This window comes from Protopterus annectens, chromosome 5.part1, assembly GCF_019279795.1.
Source record: "Protopterus annectens isolate FY-2018-M chromosome 5.part1, PAN1.0, whole genome shotgun sequence".
NCBI lineage: Eukaryota > Metazoa > Chordata > Ceratodontiformes > Protopteridae > Protopterus > Protopterus annectens.
In genome coordinates, this window is record NC_056736.1 from 81492188 (window position 1) to 81513878 (window position 21691).

General features: G+C 36.4%; 1 long non-coding RNA gene across 1 annotated transcript in view; it reads left to right on the forward strand.

Moving 5' to 3' along the window:
* LOC122803284 overlaps nucleotides 1–21691 on the forward strand; it is a 707615-nt gene that overhangs the window by 83759 nt on the left and 602165 nt on the right. The window contains exon 3 of the long non-coding RNA XR_006365093.1: nucleotides 15395–15447. This is a non-coding gene — a long non-coding RNA (uncharacterized LOC122803284). The remainder of the gene's footprint in view (nucleotides 1–15394; nucleotides 15448–21691) is intronic.

Here is a 21691-nt window from a genome sequence, read left to right on the forward strand (position 1 = left end):
CAGTTACTAGTGGTGTTCCACAGGGCTCAGTGTTGGGACCAATCTTGCTTGGAGTATACTTCTCTGAAGTCAAGACTAATGTGGAAGGCCGCTGGATGACAAAAGTTTGCCAACAACTGCAAGCTGAAGGCAATCATTGAATTCTCCAGTGATGTAGATATCCTGCAGGAGGGTTTAGATCAGACAAATGACTGATGCCAGAACCATGGTCTAAAACTAAATGTGAAAAAAAGCATCATCATATCCATTTGGAAGTTAAATACCCCTGCAAATTACAACATCAAGAGCACACCTCTAAGAGTAGACTCAAACGAGAGAGATCTAGGTAGAGAGATACATAGTAGTCTGAAGTTTGACCGCCATGTGCTCACAGTGCTGAGGAAGTCCTTCTATGTAGCAAAACTTATAAGTAAAGGTATGGCATTCAGATCCAAGGAAATTAGAGTTCCACTGTACTCAGCTTCATTAGACCAATAATTAAGTACAATGCGCTATTTGGCATGTACTTGATTAGGCACTTACAGGAGATGGAGTGAGCTTAGAGGTTCCTTACAAAGAAAATACGGAGTGTAAACAACATGTCCTATGTATGTGGATAGACTAAAAGCCCTCTCCGTTTGCTCTTTCTACTACTGACTATTAAGTGGTGACCTATGCCTGACTTACAAGGCGCTCAAAAATCCAGTCCTGATGGAGCTGCTACACATCCACAAGTCAAGCAACTTGAGGGTCATCTGATCTACGAATCTAAACTTAGTCAGTGACTCAAACTAAATATGCTGGAGAGACAGATGTATGTCTCAGAGATTGCCCCTTCTTTGGAACAGGCTTCCTTTTCATATTAAGCAGAACCCTTCCTTAGCCCTCTTCAAGTGCATTTTGGATCAATTGATTGGGAATTGCAAATTCACACCTGGGGTAGTGCCTATGTCCCTTATGGACAGGGGCAATCTGTAAAATACTGAAGGCATAGGCACAAATCCATGCCACCCTCTTGTCCCTCGGATCTATATATTGGGTAAAATTGGGTTATATTGCCTAGGCTTTTAAGGGCTCTTAAATCATTAGCCTAGTAATATCCTATGAACCTATGGAAATTAAATACACTAATTCCACAGTCATACAACCATGGAGAAACTTGTAGCTTGACTGTAATATAATCTGACTACTTGCGTTACCAATGTAAATTACCAAAAACAACAACATGCAATAAATGTATGCTACGACCAAACCAATGGCACCCATCAATTTATAATGCCTTAATTTGACATGAGGTGAATCCTTATATTACACACTAGGTCATCAGCTGGTTAATGAATAGAACATAAAGTGTAGTAGTCCAAATAATACATTTATCCAAGCTATCTGTTATGCAGTACTGCAGAGCTTGGTTTTCAGCCCCGTACTCATTAATTTGGTATTCACACAATTTCTAAGGAATAGTGAGTGCTGTGTCAGCAAGTGTGCCACTGTTTGTATGACTGGATTTGTACTTCATTCTGTGAGAGATATATTAAATTTAAATAATTGCTTACATGAGGCCGTAATTAGGGTAACATAAATTAGTTTAAATTCACTGGGTGAAGTGTGAGTTAATGATTTTTGGAAAGCAAAACATTCGTAGATAAGTAACAGTACAAATTAATGTGTTACAGGAGGTTTTCACAATATAAAGCTCTGGGGCTAGCCATAACCTCCGAATTAACATTCAAGCAGCATGTCACTGGGTTAAAAAATAAGATTACGAGATAAGTTGGCATATCAACTAAGAGCAACACTGTGCATAACCAAGACAGATTAGAGGAATCGTGTAAGATCTTTATTAGACCTATAATGGAGTATAATTCTGTCTTCTGAAATTATACCCTGGGACAGCTAAAGATTTTGGAAATGGTCTAACAAAAGTTGACAAGATGCAGTCCTTCTCTTAAATCAGTGGAATATAATGGCAGATGTTAAAAATTAAATCTGTTCACTATATAATATAGATGCATTCCAGTACAATTCTTGCTGGCCTATGGAATACAAGAATGTGGAATTTACAATGACAATGACAACATAAAACAAGTTTCAATATAAACATATATACTAGTGTCAAAATATTCCAATATAAGGATGCAAATTTTATCAAACTGAATAATTCAGATGAGTGATTTGTATATTACTTAGATATGCCACATATCTGGAATAAATTACCATATTGTATAATGCTATCGGAGAATGTCTCTCAAGTTTTAAGAAAATTTTTAAATAAATGGGTTGGAAAAGTACTTGATGTCAAGAGAGTCTGTGCTCTTACATGGTTAGCTGGGCTGAGCACAAATGCATTACATTTAGGTTCATAGGTTCATAGGTAGGTACTGGGCTATCTACCTGAAGGCATATATTAGCCCAGCCACATTGTGCAGTATTCACCGCCCCTTTGGTTAGTTCCCTAGGCACTTGATCTAGCAGCTAGTACCCTTGGCCCCTATCTAGTAGAGCTGTTGGTATGATCCCTGGTGTGAACTTTCTGTTACCCATCCACTCGTCAAGGTTCCTCTTGAAGAGTGATAGTGAGGGGCTCTGTCTTATGTAGATCGGGACCTTGTTCCATAGCAAAGGAAGTCTTTGCAAAGGGAATCTATCCCTCCAGCATGTTCTATTCATTGTTGTGCTGAGGTTTATATCCCTAGAGCGTGTAGCTCGAGTGGATTTGGTTTTGCTAAGATGGAGCATGTTCAACAGTTCTGGGTTGGACATGGCTCTGTATGTTAGACAGAGATTGCCTCTGAGAAGGCGGTATGCAACAGAGAAAAGCCTTACTTTTTTTCAATCGTGCTGAATAGGGCAACTGTTTGAGGCCAGTAATCCTCTTAGTGAGGTACCTCTGTGGTCTCTCCAGCTGCGATTTGCGATCTGTGCATTTGTGATCAACTGAAGCAACTCAAAACTTAGCTTTTCCTTATGAAATTAAGTTAACTGATGAGCTTTTTGCATCTGAAGAAGCAGTTGAGACCATTTCAGTGGTTTTGTCTTATTGTCTAAGGAATGATATTGGAGGAAATCATGCTTCTAAAGTCACTTCCCTGCAGGTGTCTCAGGTAATAAAGCCATGTGCCTACAACAATTATTCACACTAGTAGGGTTTAAGGACCAGTGTCAGTTAAACTCTCATGTGAGGGTCATGGTTTAGAGTGGCTCAAAATAAACTACTGAAATGGATTCCTCACACTAATCCAGTGCAGTAAATCTTACTTGTACCCATCTGTTACTTATTCTGAAGGTATATGAAAATTGAAAAAGATGCCCAGCAAGTTATCCATTAGCCAAAATGAACCATAATGCTAAGCCCACCACTGAAGAGCTTTACCCAGGACAAAAACCTTTTAGCAAGACCTGCATCTCATTTGACTAAGTCAATTTAAGATGGGCAATCTTAAAATACAGAGAAACATTGGGAAGATCCTGTCCACCTCTGAGTTTCTTTTGCATATTTTACTCCAGTCCTGTAAAACCTGCTACCATCCTGATATGGACAAGTGAACATGAGTCCTCTTTTAGGGGGTCAGTAAGATTCCACTTTCAGAAGAATTTACACAGAACTTGGCAGAAGCACTTCCAGTTCATTCAGGTGGTTGAATCTTTAATGTGCATTTATCAGTCTATATTTCTAATGGCCTGTTGCTACTATTCTGCTGTACTGTTACCGTTTTCCTCCAGGTACTCTGATTTCCTCCCACAATCCAAAGACATGCATTTGGAGTGTTTCTACCTAGGTATCCGCTGAAAATAGGCTTTGTCCTAGTTGTACTTTCCCTGTCAACAAATGTTAAATAAATATGTGGAACCATGCATGTACCTCCTTAGGAAATTAGCTAAAGTATATGTTATAGCCACAGTGGTGGGTATAAATGGAAGATTACGTATCTCACACAAGTTATAGCTCATTCTCAGCAGTCACCTCTAAGGGAAACAAATGGACCTATAGACTCTCTTCAGAGCTGGTAGTTAATGGCCTGATGAGATCTCACATTGATGGGGGGGGGGGGTAAATGTGTCTGCTGATTGCCCTATGGGGGAATGAATAAGTATATAACATGCTCAGAGGTATGCTTGATGGCCATGGAGAGCTAATAATGATAAGATGGGAGTTCTATTTAGTTGCAAGTTCCTTACACCTATGCAGAACTAGCTTGTAAGTAACTCAGACTGCTTTCTTGGCCATGCAAACCAGATAATTCCCAAAACATTTAATCAAGCTCTGTTAACTTCAGTAGGCAGTAGGGAAATGTTTCTGTTATCATGAAATTAAGGGACAAATTCTGGGCTTTTAATTAAATTACAGAACTAGTTCAACAAATTAAACAGTTATAAATCTTCCTGTACACCCATGAAATACACCAGTAAATTGTTGGCAAAAATGAGACAGTTTAATCTCCCCATCCCATATACAGCTCACAGTTCAGAGGCTTCAAGAATTCTTGCTAAACGGCCTTGGTATAAAGCAAGTAGGACTTGGAGCAATAGACATCCTGACCTCATACTTCTTACCAGCTAGAAAGAAAATGCTGAAACCTTGATGCTAGCCTCCACACATGCACAGAGATTTTTCAACAACTTGTAAAGCTTCCAATAATCCAAACAATAACTTCCAATATACTCTATCAAATGTTTTTCAACATCCAGAGTAATGATCATCCATAGGTATTCCCATCCTTATGTGTCTTGAATCAGTATAAAGATGTGTATTATGTTTTCAACCATTTGTTGTCCCTGGAAAAAAAACAAACAAATTCATCCATGCCAGGTAAATAACCCTTAGTCCCCTCAGTCTAAAAGCCATCTTTCCATCCCTTTTCTCTCAGAGATATAGGGCAAAGACATGCAGATCACTTAGTGTATTTTCATAAAGCTATTAGTTTGAATTCACTTTTAACAGTGAGAATCTTCTGGCTGTCTAGCTGCACTGTAATATTCCTTATTTTCTATCTCCCCTGAGTCTTAATACAGCCTTAGCTGTCATTCCACCAATCATTCCTGGTAGGCCAATATAAGCCCTATTACCTACCCAAGTCTAACTTTGGTGTATGAAATATTCTGATCCTAAAAGGCCTGCTTATCCCCCTTGGAGCAGTCCTATGTCCATCACCCAAAGGAATCATGCCATGGCAGACCTCAGCAAGAGACTGATACCATTCCTTCAACTCTCATCTTTAAAAAAAAAAAATTAAGCTCTAAAATCATCATAATTTTTCCAAAGGGGCATTTGGGCACCAAAATGTACAATATGCACTATGTGGTCACCGAAGCAAATGGGAAAGGTCTCCATCCCCAAACCTAACAACTAATGTTCTGAAGATATTATAGGCCTGTCTTTTCTGAAGAGTGCTATGCACATTTACTCTACATCATACCTAATACTGCTAGCAAATACATCAGGCCTATCATCCTGTAATACACCCCAAAACAGAGGTGTAGCTAGGGTGGTGCAAAGGGGGCAGCTGCCCCAGGAGTAAGGTGTTAGGGAACACAAATGGCTGATGTTGATCATTCTGTAGTGCAGCACTGGTATTCAGAAATCAAACTGCATTTGCTATCAAGGCTGAAGGGTGTCAGCTCTTTGCATGAGATATAAGCTGTAGTAAAGTACTTTTTTTTGGGGGGGGTTCCTCCTTAAGACTGAGAAGGCCTCTTTGTTTCCTATCAACTTAAAGTTGCAAGGTGTGCCAGAACAGCTCTGCCCCTAAATGTATACATATAGATGGGACATTCCTGACACTTGCACCCTATGAAGCAAGCAATACTTCACATTTGCTTTAATTGTCTGTTTAGTAATGCATTGTGTTTTATCTTAAATATTCATATCCTCTCTCTAAATTGTTATTCCTGTGAAATACTGCTTCTATAGCTTAATAACTAAAAGTTAGTTTTGGAGTTGTTGAAACAGTTAAGTTATGTAATGAGAATGTTCATATGCTAATATCTGTTTTGGAATGCCCAGTTAAACAGAAGTAAAGCAAGATTATTTTTCAATCTTTAAATGTGCATCATTAATTACTATATCAGAAGAAGCAGCAAACCACAACCAGGAAACAGGAAAACGTGTAGACCAAAAAGCCTCACTCTGGAATGTTGTAAAAAGTTTCAGCAGGTGTAAAAAATACGTAAAAATCTTGTAGCCAAAATCTTTAGAAATATAACAGCAATTCAAAAGGTGCTCGCCAAAAAATGATGACCAAGTAATAAACCAGAAATCTTTATTCCACAAACACGAACCAAACTCCAACACAAGCGCTTTCACCCGTTCGTAACGGGCTTTTTCAAGTGTGATTTCCATACACCACAGATCTTTCTTATATATGCTGGGTTGTTAGGTTGATTAATTGGGTAATTGATTAATTAAGTTAATCAACCATGCTTTATTTTTTAAAAATATGTGTATTTAAAAACTGTTTAAACATATACTTTTGTTGCATCAATAATAATAAGTGTTAAAATGATAAAAATGAAAGTGCATTACATTTTAACACGTTTAGTAATAACAATCTAATAAAAAACTTCTTGATGTTACCTCCACTTAGAGTTTGAACATGACAACTGCATTAAATACTCATTTTTTATACAACATCTTAATCACAAAGTAATTGTGTTTGCAGTTGTGTATAATACTTTCCAAGTAAATAAATCAATTTTACATGTTGCTTTATATAAAAAATGCTTTATATAAAAAAATTACTATATAATTAAACACCTCTGACAACTTTTTTAAAGTCAGATGAATTTTAATACTCTTGTCTTCTGTGCCTTTCCTTCATACAGTGCAGTTAGAGGGTTTCAGAAAACTAGTACTTTCTGTGTAACTTTGGTGGACACAATGTAAAAGTGTTATGCAGGAAAAGTCTTAAATTTGCTACACACTGTGTTATAGAAAGAGATAGATGTACTACTAATATGAAACACTGACTCAAAAAGAAGGTGCTTGATACAAACTATATAAGTTGAAGTTTAATGCTGACACATAATGATTAAAAGACAGGGTGCTTGGTACAAACTGTGTAACTTGCAGTTTAATGCTGATATGTAACAGTGATTCAGAGTGCTTGGTTCAAACTGTTTAACTTGCAGTTTAATGCTGTCACATAATAATTATTCAAAGACAAATTTATTTTTACAAAAATGTGTGAGGTACACCGATGTAATACTGATACATAATAATGATTTTAGGTTTCTTTGCTATACAGTAAGTGAATTACACTGCCTTAAAAACACAGGCAAGACAGAAAGAGTTATTCCCATTGTATAAAACTGATACATGAGACATTTAGAGACAAAGACATTAACAAAATAGTGGTTTGCATTACAAGGTGGCATGGATGCATGCAGGAATAAATGCATACATTTTTTGTTGTGTTTTTTTCCAGACTGAGGAGACAGGGGCACAGTATACAGGCACCTCATGATTCAGAGAGACATAAACACACATGAAAATGTGTAAAATGAGACAAAGTTTGTTACAATGAGATTAGCTACTTATAAAAATCATGAGTATCCACTGCTCCAGGTTATTAGTTTTCATGGAGTAGATAAATAATCGGTGAGGTGCAAAGGAAGAAGGCAGCTCTTAACAGTAAACAGATGTGAATGTGACCTACCACAGCCATATACAGGCAGTTAGGTTTGAAGGCTGGAAAGTAAGATCAGGAAGCAAGAAACAGTAAGGTGGGACTGCAGGAGCAGACAGAAAGCAGGGCCCAGATGCAGTTAAAAATGTTAATGGAATGGAAACTGTGGAAAGACACAAATTAATAAAGATACTTTTTGTAGCTCTGATCCAAATTTGTGCCACCTGCATGAAGGTAATACCTGCCACGGGAAACTCAGTTTAGTAATCCCAAGTGATAATGCAACAATTTACATACTGCCAACTAGGATATTTTAACAGTCTTATCTGCAGCGCATACCATGAGGCTTCAAGGAGAATAACTCTCCTTAATGGAAAGAAATGTGTGCCTTTTCCTTTCTATAAGAACATTGAATGGTGCAGAGCAATGACTGGTCATGGAAAAAGACCTTAGTATTAATGCCAAAACTGGCACAGTTCTGAAGAGGGTATGTTTGTGCATTAAATAAGTGGATCAGAACGACCCTGGTTCTGTTCCCTAGTCAGTAGGAAGAGTTTCTGTAATGCAATATGTTGTCAAAGCTGCTGTTTTGTTCATTTGTTTGAGTTCTGTATTAAATTACTTTCTGCAATTATTTTTATGTCTCTGTCCTGTTGACCTTTTGTTGTGTGACATCTTCTGCTGTTTGCTGGACACCTTTGGTGTCTGCTGAAAGATTGCCTGAGATTTTTTTTAAACACCTTTGTTTCCCTGATATCATCTTACTTCCTGAAACCTTTTATCTTGTAAACTACTTTGACAACCTGACTGGAAATTGTTGGAGCTGTGTTCTTGTGCATGTACTAGAGCAGTCCTGGTGTTATTGTTCCAGCTGCATTTCATTTCATCCTTCATTTTCTCATGCGTGATTATGAAATCAGTGAGAGGTTTGTGGATGCAGTTTTGTATTTTTTGACTTCAGGCATCTAGGATTTTAACTTTGTTTACTTTGTGTCTTTGGCCAGGGTTCAAGGGAAAATGTATTTTATGTAAGTGCTTTAATGTTCTCATTTCTCAGGAACTTTGACCACAGTGCTTTACTATTTACAGTTGGTATGCTGGAACTGTATCGTAAGCTGCTTACAGTACTAATGCTTCTCATTTTTAATCTACTAGGCAACACATGCATATTTGTTTCTACAACGTAGGCTTCATTGTTTGGCCTATTTCATTGTGGTTGTGCTTTGATTTACATCTATAGGTGTGACACTTCTTAGTTCTTTCACTCTGGGATATTACACTTGTTAGTATACATCTACGTTCCTACATATTTACTCTGGCGTTCTGATTATTTTAATTTATGATGAGCTTGTTGTTCTTTAAACTAATCTGGAACATTCATTTGTTCATTCTCAGATACATGCTTTGTTTTATTGAAAGTCATGGAGAGATGCAGCCTACCCTGTCAAGGAAAGTGTGTAAGGTAGAGAAACTAGTCTTTGACAAGATGCCAGTCTACTTAAGGATGCAGGTACATACACATTACACACACGCGCGCGCACACACACATTTCACATGCACACACAAGCACGCACATGCACACACACAGATACACATGTGCACACACACATACACACACACACACACACACACACACACACACACACACACACACACACACACACACACACACAAGCACACACACAAGCACACACATATTATTTTCAGACAGTGTTAACACTTGGCATGCATACGTATTATCAGTTTAGAAAGCAATCCATTTAGCTATCAGCATGCCTTTAAAAAGGGGAGAGTAAGCCAAAGCATAGGTGAAACCCAGACACAGGGAAGGCATGCAGATTTCAAACAAGTACATCTGAAGAGTGAATTGAAACAGACAATTGAGTTGTGAGGTAGCAACACTAACTACTGCATAAGGTACATCCATTATATGGAGTACTCATATTGTATTTTAACTACAAATCGTTCCTGTATTATTTTCATATCTATTTATTTCATGGATGCTTCAGTAAGGGTATTGTCTTATTATTTGGATGCACATCCTCCCAATCTGATTTAATCTGAACTTGCTCTAAGAGTGATGGATGATTTTTTTCCCCCAAAACTTCATTAGTTAGTCTTCTAATATTTTCAGATATTTTAGGTTACCAAAATAACAACATGATCATCTTTCTGAGTCAAATTGAATTTATGATTTTACTCTTTGCAACAGATTTTGGCTACAGTTCTGACCATTTTTTATATATTTCAACTACTACATTGTAATGTTTTACTTCTATTCCTACACTTGCTTTAGATTTTGGCATTGGAATCTTTTTACGGTATTCTTATGATCTAGCCTCTGTTTTGAGCCTTATTTGATACTGATTATCTAGGTTGTACTTCCTTGAACATGTGTACTTTTTATATGATTTTAGCTTTCCCTAATTTTATTATCATCCGTATGTTTTGATTGCACTCTGCACATGTGTTCTGTCTTGTCTCCCTATGCCTGTATTTCAGACCTGAAGAAAATTCTGTGTTTTGTGCTGATAAAAGTAAGATTTTCATCCAATAAATGTAGACTCCATCAGATAAGAAGACAGTACACAATACATGTTTTAAACTCCCCGCCAACCACATGACCAAAACCAGGAAGAATAAATTTAAAGGAACCCAGTCATTTTTAATAACATCCCATACAAATAAACATGAAATAAAAAATATATGTATATATAAAAATATGTGTATGTATATAAACATATTAACACATACAAATATATGTATAAACACACCAAACACATATCAAAACAAAACAATATAATATCATAAAATAAAATGATTATCTATCATAAAATTTCATTTTTAACAGACTAGAAATACTAACAGAATCATTAAGACCTAGAGGGACGGTGGCATTCAAAAATATTTGTCACCAAAGTTCCCTTTGTTCCAACCAAATGGGCCATGGACCACCCCTTGGATTAAGTTGTACTTTTTCTACTATAGAAAATAAAAAATTATGATTGTTACACTTAAGCTGTGCACCAACAACATGAGCTAATGAAGCAATCCTCAACAATGTCACATGTGTCTGTTACAGTGCCCTTTTTATACACAGTAGAATATGCAGATATTACAGGGATAAAGGTACTTTTGAGAATTGCATAAGGCTCCAGTATGTGATTTTACACATGCTATCCCTTTGCAGTTACAGCCAATATCTATAAATCATATCCAACAATCACACAGCAATATGTACAATATGCTAAGTATTGCAATTACAGAAATTATGTATATTCAACACTATGTGACTGAATTTGTCTAAAAGGTGCAATGAACACACAAGCATCTTTTTTCCTTGTTGTCACCATACCTTCTGTATTTCATCTGTGAATATTTCTCACAAATATTTTATTTTCCTGCTTTTGTTTTTGTACTGGCATATAGCTTGTTTTTCTTTGTATTAAATATTTATTTGTTTATGTATGAATGTATGCATGTATGTGTGTATTTATATATCTGTTTGTTTGTCCATTTATTTGTCTGTATGTTTGATTGCTTGTTTGTATTTTTCAGACTCAGTGCAGGAGTACAAACTGAGATGAAAACAAATATGTACAAAATCTTTACAATAAAAGAGTGCAGAACTACACATCCAGACATATAATAACTAAATTAATGACAGTATTGTAAATAATTGATATGCATAAAGACCAGTATGCACAAAGCTATTTTATTGCCCTATCCTGAGATTTACCGTGGGGACGCACTGATGAAACATATCATGTAGAATGTCAATTGAGCAAATAAAGTATTTCCAAAGACATCACATAGAATATAAATTCACAAAATATAATACATAGCATGTAAACTGAATAGGTGTAACATCTCAACAAGCATGTCACCATTGGACCATTTCAGAGGAAGATGCATGGAATACAAATGTAGTAAATAATGCATTGCATAACATCGACAGTAAAGATCAGTGGCCATGGAGTTTATTACTGTAGAAGAAATTTTTGCATTATTTACACTAATAAATATACTTATCTGATATGTCTAGGTAATAAAACAATGGAGAAATTTGAAGATAGCTAGAGACGGGAGTTGGCTAGTATTTTTGCCAAATATAGGGGATAACTGTTCAGCATGCCCTTGTATCTGCAAGATTTCCAAAGTGAGTTGGTAATAGTAAAAGAGATTCCCTATTTCAACAAACTATTCTTATGTGCTATTGCATATGTAAATAAAAATCAATTCCTCCCCCTGGCTTACTAAAGACAACAAAACACTCATGCAACAAAGGGACAAGACCTGGAAACTTTTCCACCACAATAAGCACCCTGACACTCTTCTTAAATATAAACAACTCTGCAACCTAGCCAAAAAACATATTATACAGGATAAAAAAAATCATACTATACGAAACTTCAATCTACACATTCGTCAAACCCCAAACAATTCTGGAAATCGATCAACTCTCTTCTCAATCCAGGTACCAAAAACAACCCTTGCCCTGACACTAGTAAATATGACCCAGAAATAGCTACTCTATTCAACTCCTTCTTTACTAACTCTATAGCAGAACTCACCAAAACCTTGCCTAACAACAACTCCACTCCCTAACTCAAATCCTCTGCCCAACCTTCCATCCAAAACTCTCCTCCTATGTTTCATTTCAAACCCATCCTAACCTCATATATAAAAAGACTTCTCTTTAAACTTAAGCCATGCTCCAATGCCCCTGACAACACCTCCTCACTCTTTCTAAAACTTGCAGCAGACAGCATCACCATCCCCATTAGTATACTCATCAATAGATCCATACAGGAATCATATGTCCCTAAACTGTGGTGCACAGCCTTTATCCTACCCCTCCACAAAGGAGGCAAAAATAATAACATCTCCAACTTCTGACCCATAGCAATTCTCTCCCCTATTTCAAAACCTCTTGAGAAATGCATCCACCTCCAGCTCATGCCTTTTCTTACAAATAACCAACTCCTTACCCCAACACAACAAAGGTTCCATCCTGGTCATAGCACAATAACTGCTCTTCTTTCTTTTCTAGACATCATAAACCATGCCCATGACTCTGGAGAACTTGTATCCACAGTCCTCCTTGACCTTTCCATGACTTTTGATACAGTCTCCCATACCCACCTTCTTACCCACCTTTCTAATCTTAATCTCTCACAAAACACTATTACCTGGTTCAGCAGCTACCTCTCTGATAGATCCCAGGCTGTAAAATGGAAGACGGGCACCTCAGCCTTCCTTCCAACCCCAACCAGGGTACCCCAGGGAACCATACTCGGCCCAATGCTCTTTAATATTGCCATTAATGATTTCCATACAGCCATTCCTAACACTAAGATAGTATAATATGCAGATGACTCAACTTTAGTCTGCTCTGCCTCTAACCTCCCTGAGCTCCAAACTAAGACTCAAACTGCTTTCTCAACTACTGAGAATTGGATTCTTCAAAATCATCTCTCCCTGAATGCCAACAAATCTAAAATCCTACTACTCACCCCCACAAAATCTCTCCCCTTCAACAAAACCTCCATCGATATTATCATCCATGCCAACTCAACTATAGAAGTTGTTGCTTTTGCTAAACTTTTTGGGGTTACTATTGATAAACATCTAAAATTTGATACCCATATTCAGCTAAATATCAAGAAAATCCATCAGAAACTTGGCATGCTGTATAGAAACTCACACTTCCTCTCCTCTTTAACTAGACAGACCCTCGCCATGACCTACTTACTACCCTTACTGATGCCTGGTGCTCCCCTACTAACCAACCTATTTTCCTCCTCTCTTCTAAATTGGAAACATGTTTCAACAAAATCTCAAACTTCGCAACCACATCCAAATACTCCACTCACAACTGTATATCTCTACACCAGCTGCAATGGCTAGAACATCCCAACCACCTAGACTACCGCCAACTCACCACAGCTCACAAGCTTATTTTCAAACCAACTAAATGTCCAGCACTAACAAACATCTTACCATTATACACCCGACACAGAACTCTAAGATCTGCCCGCCAAAATCTAATCTCTGTATACAAACCAAATTGTCCCGCTGGTCAGCTACTTCTAACCTTTTCCTTAGCCAAAAAATGGAGTTCTCTCCCTCCATCTCTAAGAATCTCTGAAAACTATGAACTCTTCAAAACCCAGCTCCATTCCTACCTCTCCTATAAATGGAAGTGCAGTTGCACTCTATCTACCTAACCTGCTTAATACATGAATACATTAACTCTACACATAAGGTTTCATTCTTCCTTACTCACCAGGGATTAACCATATTTTAATGTTACTTTATAATATTTTCGGACGTTTCTAACTGCTGTACAAATGTAACTTTGTACTACTGTTCTCAACCTGTAAACATGTAAATATGTATTACATATTTTTTGTCTATGTTGCAACTTAACTTTCCTTAGTTTTGCTATTTTATAGTTACAAGTTTGTTTACTGATACCTTTACAACTATGTATTGTATTTTGTTTTACGTATCTTGTGCTTTGTATTATGGAGCTTTTCTCCCCGGGCCTCCACTGAAAACAGGCTCTTTGAGCCCAGTGGACCACCCCGGTCATCAAACTGGAAATAAATAAAATAAATAAATAAGTAGAAAATATGGGATAAAGTTATTTGTTATGGGGGGGGTATTGTTATGAAAGCAGGGGGATCAGCTTAGTTTTGGGACTAGGTGGAAGACACTGTGGTCACTGATAGGAAGTTTGTTTTCTAGTGTTTGTGAGGAGGGGTGTTGGGAAATGTGAAATTGGAGGCTGTATTAAGTTTATATGCATTGTAATCTACTGGCAAAGTGATTCAATGTCACCTTTTTGAAGGCTCCAAGACTTGCTGTTTCATAAGAAACCATTTTGCATTTATAAATAGTGACAGGGATGCTCTTGTCTTGTGCCAGGGTTTTAAATCTATTGATTTTCTTGCCATTTATTTGTAGTTTTTTTTTCTGAGAGTCTGCAGAAAGGAAAAAAAGGCCATATTTAAAATAAGAAATGAGAATGCATTTTCCAATGATTCTCCTTTTCGAAGCAAAGAAATGAGAGATTTTTCCAACCCCAGAAATGGATCTCGTTATTTATTTCATTGCCATTGCTATTTGGTATCAGAAGTTTAGGTTCTGGTTTAGCCAGTGATCCAGCCAATGTAAAGCTTTGCGGTCCAATGTTATGAAAGGGACTGGGTTGTATTTTCCTGTCTGATGATACTCTAATCAGTTTCTGGGCTAATTCTGAATAGTACAGTTTTTATTTTTGTAAAGTTTAGAATGAGTGGATTTTGTAGTTACCATTAACTAAAATTAAGTAGATAGTTTTTTAGAAGCTTCCTGACTGTATCTTGTAAGAGATCAGATCTATAGATGGCCATGCCATCTGTTTGCAGTTTAATGGATAAAGCGGGCAATAATCCATTGCACAGTATATATTCAAAGCTAACTGATAGACTAATTCCATTATTTAGAAAAGCAAACAGGACAGTACGTGAAAAGTACACATTGGGGTATATTTATTTAAAGCCATATCCAGTTGATGTTAATCTATGAGGAATATATATTTCTGTATTGCTTTGATTCAGTTAATAAGCATATTTAGTAAACTTCTGCTTGATTACTGGTGAAGGACTGATACTGTCAAGTCACTAAGCTGCTTTGAACTCTCAGCCAGAAAGAGGTTAAATGTCCTTGTAGAAGCTGCTACTTGCATGTCATTATTTATTTGTAAAATTGCTGGCATGGAAAACCTTCTTTCTTTCTTTTAGGTATCACCCAGTAAGTAGAAAGCAAGAAAATAACTGCAAAAGCTAATCTTGAGGTAAGACTTTGCATTTCTTCTGAAGATCAGCTTTAATTCTATAGCTAAGAGGCAGTTTTAATTATCATTCAATGTATTTCTACGTATCCTTGTTTGCTTGCCATTGATGTACTTGTTTAACAACATATTACAACTAGATGATGTTAGCAATGGTCTCCTTAATCACCAGTATAGGGACGTGACAGTGTGGTAAGATCCCTGCATAATATAACTGGTACCCAGTTATTCTTATATTTTCATCACTTAACCATTCACTTCAAGACTATATAATCACAAATAAGCATTAGGAGGTACAAAATAAACAAGTCCACTCACCAGATTTAAGTGATGACCACTTATCAGTATTCCTACTAGATACAAAATGCACCATTACAATTAGTCTGAGAAGACCTCCAAGTTCAAGTGTCTGACACCTGAGAACTTTACAGAAACAAGGCTCAAATGTAATGATATAGTAATCAAATAATGCTATACAATAACAAAATGAATATGTTATTAAAGTATAACACTGTCTGAATTAAACACGATAATTCAATGTAACAATACAAGCAATAGTCACAAAAATTAAATAATAAAATAACAGAGACTGTAGCTACAAGGCCAAGTCTTAATGAAAGTATTTTTCCTCAAGATATGTCCACATTCGTCAGTGTCTCAAGATGCACATATTGCAACATCCCAGCTCTTGTCATGCTACACATTCAATGTAATTATGCACTAAATGCAGAACTACAAGTGATATAGGCCTGTAAAGCAATTGTTATTAAAACAATCCACTCTCTCAAGAAGAAGTACTTCCCTTTCAGTGCAAAGCTATGAAGACAAACTGTCAGTGATGCCTACAAAGCTTCATCACTTACTGCTAAGGCAGAATGAAAAAACATGCCTGTGACTTCATCAGAGGATACTTTCTGAAAAATAGAGAAAGTACAATGAAAAGGCAATTTAAATAGAAGAAGCTATTTACATTAGTCAGAAACAAGCTCAGATTATAGGACAGCCATCTATCTTCTAGGATGAAATTAACTTTTAGCAGGAAAAAATAATGTCTTTAACAATCGGGCAAAGTATTTAAAGCAGATTCTGTCATTAACTTTTAATATTTAATAAAGTATTTATTAACTGATCAGGCATACTGCCCTTATAAAAGAACAGAGAACAATCTAGTAGATCCATATTTCCACTTAATGACTGCACAATCATCTGTATTAGACTTGCCGAAAGAACAATCACTAAAAGTTAGGCCTGGGAGAGTTGAATTATGTCCTAATTTATAAAGTCATGTGAGCCATTTATTTATAAGCCACTAACATGTTTTCAACTCCTGCTTGTCACATGTTATCTACCACAACAGTGGAAGACTGTTATTTTGTAAGCAGTACTACATTGTCTGGCCTACTAGCAAAGTTGACATTATAAATGACAACACTCTTTCACAAGTAGCTAACCATCCTACTAGGGGCCTCAGTATCCTGGATCTAGTCCTCCCAAATATGGCAACTTCTATCATTAACTCCATATGTATCATCGGGTTCATATGAATCCATCGACAGTTCAAAACATCGACAGCGAAACAGCAACAGCGAAAACACCGACAGTTCAAAAGCACGACACCGCATACACTCCACACCAGTACAACAACAATTAACAAACAAAACAAATCCCCACTCCAAAACCCACACACACCACACTAGCAAACCAAAATACTAACAAACCAACACTAAACCTTACATACACAACTATCGACAACCCTAACCCAAACCCTAACTCTAAGGTCCGTCACTATCGCACACTCACCTAACCCGCACCCTAACCCTAACTCACTTAACCCACCCCTAACCCAAAAACTATCACTATCGCACACTCACCTAACCCGCACCCTAACCCTAACTCACTTAACCCACCCCTAACCCAAAAACTATCACTGCTACACACGTACCTAACCTGAGCCCTAACCCTAACTCACTTAACCCACCCCTATCCCCACAGACTGACAACATCGCACACTTACCTTACTCGCACCCTAACGTCTGTCACTACCGCATAAATACACATCCTTTCCCCATTTCGATGTTCTCAGCGTCGGTGTTTTCCTCCGTCGGTCTTCTCGCTGTCGATCTTTTGCCATCGATGTTTTGAACTGTCGATGGATTCATATGAACCCGTATCATCATATATTGTTAAATCAGACCATAATTTAGTCACCTTTTCTTTTTAAAATTACCTCTGTAAATAGCTCTGTGTTTAGGGACTTCTCAAAAGCAAAGCTTTTTCAGTTACTCAATGACTTAAATTGGTTTTGCTGAAATCCTCCTCAGAAGGACCCTATTGCTCAAGCTGCTACCTATGCCTCTGACGTCTACTCCCACTTAAATAATTGTATGGATAAGGCAGTCATATCTGCAACAAATATAATAAGAAGTTTAAAAACAAACCCTGTGGGTGGAATAACCATTTAAATAAATTATATAATAAGAGAAAGAAACTGCTGAATGCTTATACGATGTCTCATTCTATGTACCTTAACAGCAAATAAACAAAGAGCTTAAGGGAATCATCAAAGCTGAGTATGAACTTAAAATAGCCACTAAAAACAAAAATAACTGCAGATATTTCTTTAACTTTGTCATAAAGTTAGGAACTAGCACCCAACAGTCTTCAGAGCTAGTCCACAATAATACCACATATTATGACTCAAAGGAATGAGTTAATACCCTAGCTAACAAATTTAGTGCAACTTTTACTACACCTACAGTTATAGCTGTCCCACAGGTTTCACAGTCTCAGCCACCACCTTTAATTGTTATATAACAAATTCTCTCATCCCTTTCAAAAACAAAGAATACTATATCCATACTATATCCATAGACTCTGACAACATTACAAGTTGCCTGATTATTAGCACCAAATACAGCCTTTCTAAATCCTTACTTAAACTCTTTAATCTAAGTCTCTCTACCGGTTACATTCCAGAAGCCTAGAAAACAGCTATTGTAATACCATTACACAAGGGTGGCTCAATCATGGACCCTGGTAACTATAGAGCTATTAGTCTCCCTAGCCTCATATGTAAAGCTGTGGAACACATTATCTCTGACTTCATCAATCTAGACTTTGAAAAATCTTTCAAACCTAGACCCTCATAAATTTGATTTTATCATATGAAAGTCCTGCCTCTTTAACATCATTAATTTCTGTGAAAGAGTAATGGAAACAGTGGATAGTGGTTATGCAGTTCATATAGAATATCTAGACTTTGCCAAGGCCTTTGACAATATTCCACATGCAAGCATTATTGATATACTTTTATATCTAAATGTCAATCATTATATTGTGTGATGGATAGCTAACTGGTTGTCCGACAAACCAATGTGGTTAGAGTAGCAGGTGCCACTTCTGAAAGTGAAGCAGTTACCAGTGGTGCACCAAAGGTCCAAAACTGTAGCCTCTCCTATTTGGTATATACTTCTCAGAGCTTCTGGGCTATGGTTAACTAAGTTTGCAGATGACTGGAAATTGGGTGTTGTTATTCAATCTTCAATTGACTCACAATTGCTTTAACACAACATAGACCATGGTAACAATTGATGCAATGACTATGGTCTCAAATTAAATGTAAAAAATGTTTACTATGGTTTAGCGATTGTTAAAATGTCTTATCTCTAAATCACATGACCAGATGGTTGCAAACAAGAATGCTGATGCCCATTTCTTCAAACAATGTTGAACATCCAATTTCCTGACCTGCACAGGCACAAAAATAAGTGTTGATATGGATCCAGAAGGGGAGGGGAGCATAGCCAGGTGTTCAAACAAGTGGTTATTGGCATTTTTTTTTTTTACGACCTTCTGATCATGTGATTTCATGATTATAATGATCACTAACACCATAGTAAACCCTAAAAAATATAGCAGAGTTCATTTTGGTAAAAATAAAATCACAACTGTATAGGAGATGTATGCCTCCACGCAGACACTGTTGTAAGGAATCTTGGTACTTTTGTTGATAATTCATTATTATTTGACCAAAATGTTTCCACAGTAGTTCGGGAAGCCTTTTATCTGACCCATCTAATTTGCAAAAGCATATCCACTAGATCAAAAAAAGTCTAAATTCCCCTTTACTAATATCTTATCAGACAAATTATTGAATGTAACGCACCTTTTGGCATGTATTTATTTAACCATATCACACAACGTGAGAGACCTCAGAGATTCATAACTAAAATTATCAGTGGCCTCAAAAATCTTCCTTATTGGGAAAGACTGGTAGCCCTTTCTCTATGCTCAATCTTTTACAGACTCCTCTGTGGAGCTCTATGTCTAGCCTTTCATGCCATGAAAGATCCAATCCTGTTTGATCTATTCCTTTGCAGAACTAGTGGTATATCAAGCACTCTGTTAAAGGAACTAAACCTTTATCAGGAGATAAATAAGACATATTGTTATGATAGATTAATATCCCAATGTATCCCTCACCTCTAGAACAAACTTCTACTACATGTTAAGCAGAGTAGCACCCTTGCCACCTTCAAGGTTCCTAGATAATTGGACGGACAGCCTCAATATCTCCCAGTCAATCTTGTCTTGCCCTCCTTGACACTAGAAGGAAAATTTGAACAGGGTTTTTTGGCTAGGTTTAAAATGGTCTATAGACCAATTGTCTAGTATTTATCTATTAACCAATGAACCTATTTATTGGCCTTCATTAGAATATCTTACTCAGTATTGCCTATTATAAAATATTTAACATGATATTAATGAAAGAAAGAAAGAATTTAACAACAGAAGCTCACATACTGACTAACTTGATTTTTAGAAATATGGACAGGCAACCTATTGACTTTGCAATGACAAGCTCTTGTAATTTTTTTAAAATCTGTTTACCCACCCCTGCACCATCCTGGTAGGGACTTCACCCCCACACCCTCTTGAAGAAAAAAACACAAAACAGTGGTTATTAAGACATTTCTTACAAATGCAGAGGTACAGGGGCATAACCTCAGTGTGAGGGTTACAGTTGGGTTATTCCCTGCAAAAAGTACTAGTTTGAGCATTTTTGATGGAGAAGTGCCAATGCACTGTAACCAGTATATTGCATGTTGATATTAGTGCACATCAGTGATATAAACACCAGACATTTTTGGTACTGCTAGACATTCTGACTCACAATTTCAGTTAAAACAGCAGCAGAAAGTTTAAGCAGTCATATGTACCTGGCTTTCTGGAGATTCACTATGTCTCCTAATGTGTGAACAGCTCCATTTTACAACTCTGCGCATTTTTATTTATATAAAATGCTTATTTACTAAAACATATATATAAAGGCACAAGATAAACATTATACACTGTTTTGATTGAATTATTCAAATGGAAAATAAAAAGAACAAGAGATTGTAAGTCAGAATCCAGGGTGACTACTATACCACTGATGTTAGAATACTTTTTCATCATAGTTTAAAAGTGGCTATTACTATAAATCTATTTTATGATTTGTTACATAAATGTAGAAAATTACTTTATAGGGGATCTGTGTGGGCAGCTCTTAGAATGACAGTTTGTAGTAGTGTATTTAACAAATGTTATTAGGGTTTTAGAAAAGAAGTCTAGTTGTTCTCAATCTATGTATTTTATTATTTATTCTTTTTATGAAAATGGAAATTTCATAAATTCTACTCATTGAGAGAGATATATGGGGTTATGCCTACAAGATTAATAGAAGAATTAGCAATTGAGCCAAATACATTAGCACTATTAACTTTTCTGTCTTTAATTGTATTTGCTAGATCCAACTTGTTTATCTGGATCAATCTATGTTTCTTATTTATAAAAAAAATAATGATAATAGTAATTATCCATTCATTAGATCTTCACCTAATATATATTTGAGTTATGTCAAACAAATTACAAATTGATTCTTGGACTGTTAAAGGTCTACGCTAAGAAAACATTTCCTCCTCATATATATTTTTTTAATCTAAAGCTGATATTTTCATCCAGGAAACATACTGTTAAACAAAATAGTCAAAATAATTTAATAAGAAATGGATTAAGCAGAAAATTGCTGGTGGTATATGTGCGTGTATGTATAAATATATATATATATATATATATATATATATATATATATATATATATATATATATATATCAGAATAAAGCAGGAGTAACTATTTTAATAGAAGACCCCTTCAAGGGATTAATGGTTGATGGTATTGGGTCACTTGCAACATTCACTCTACAGA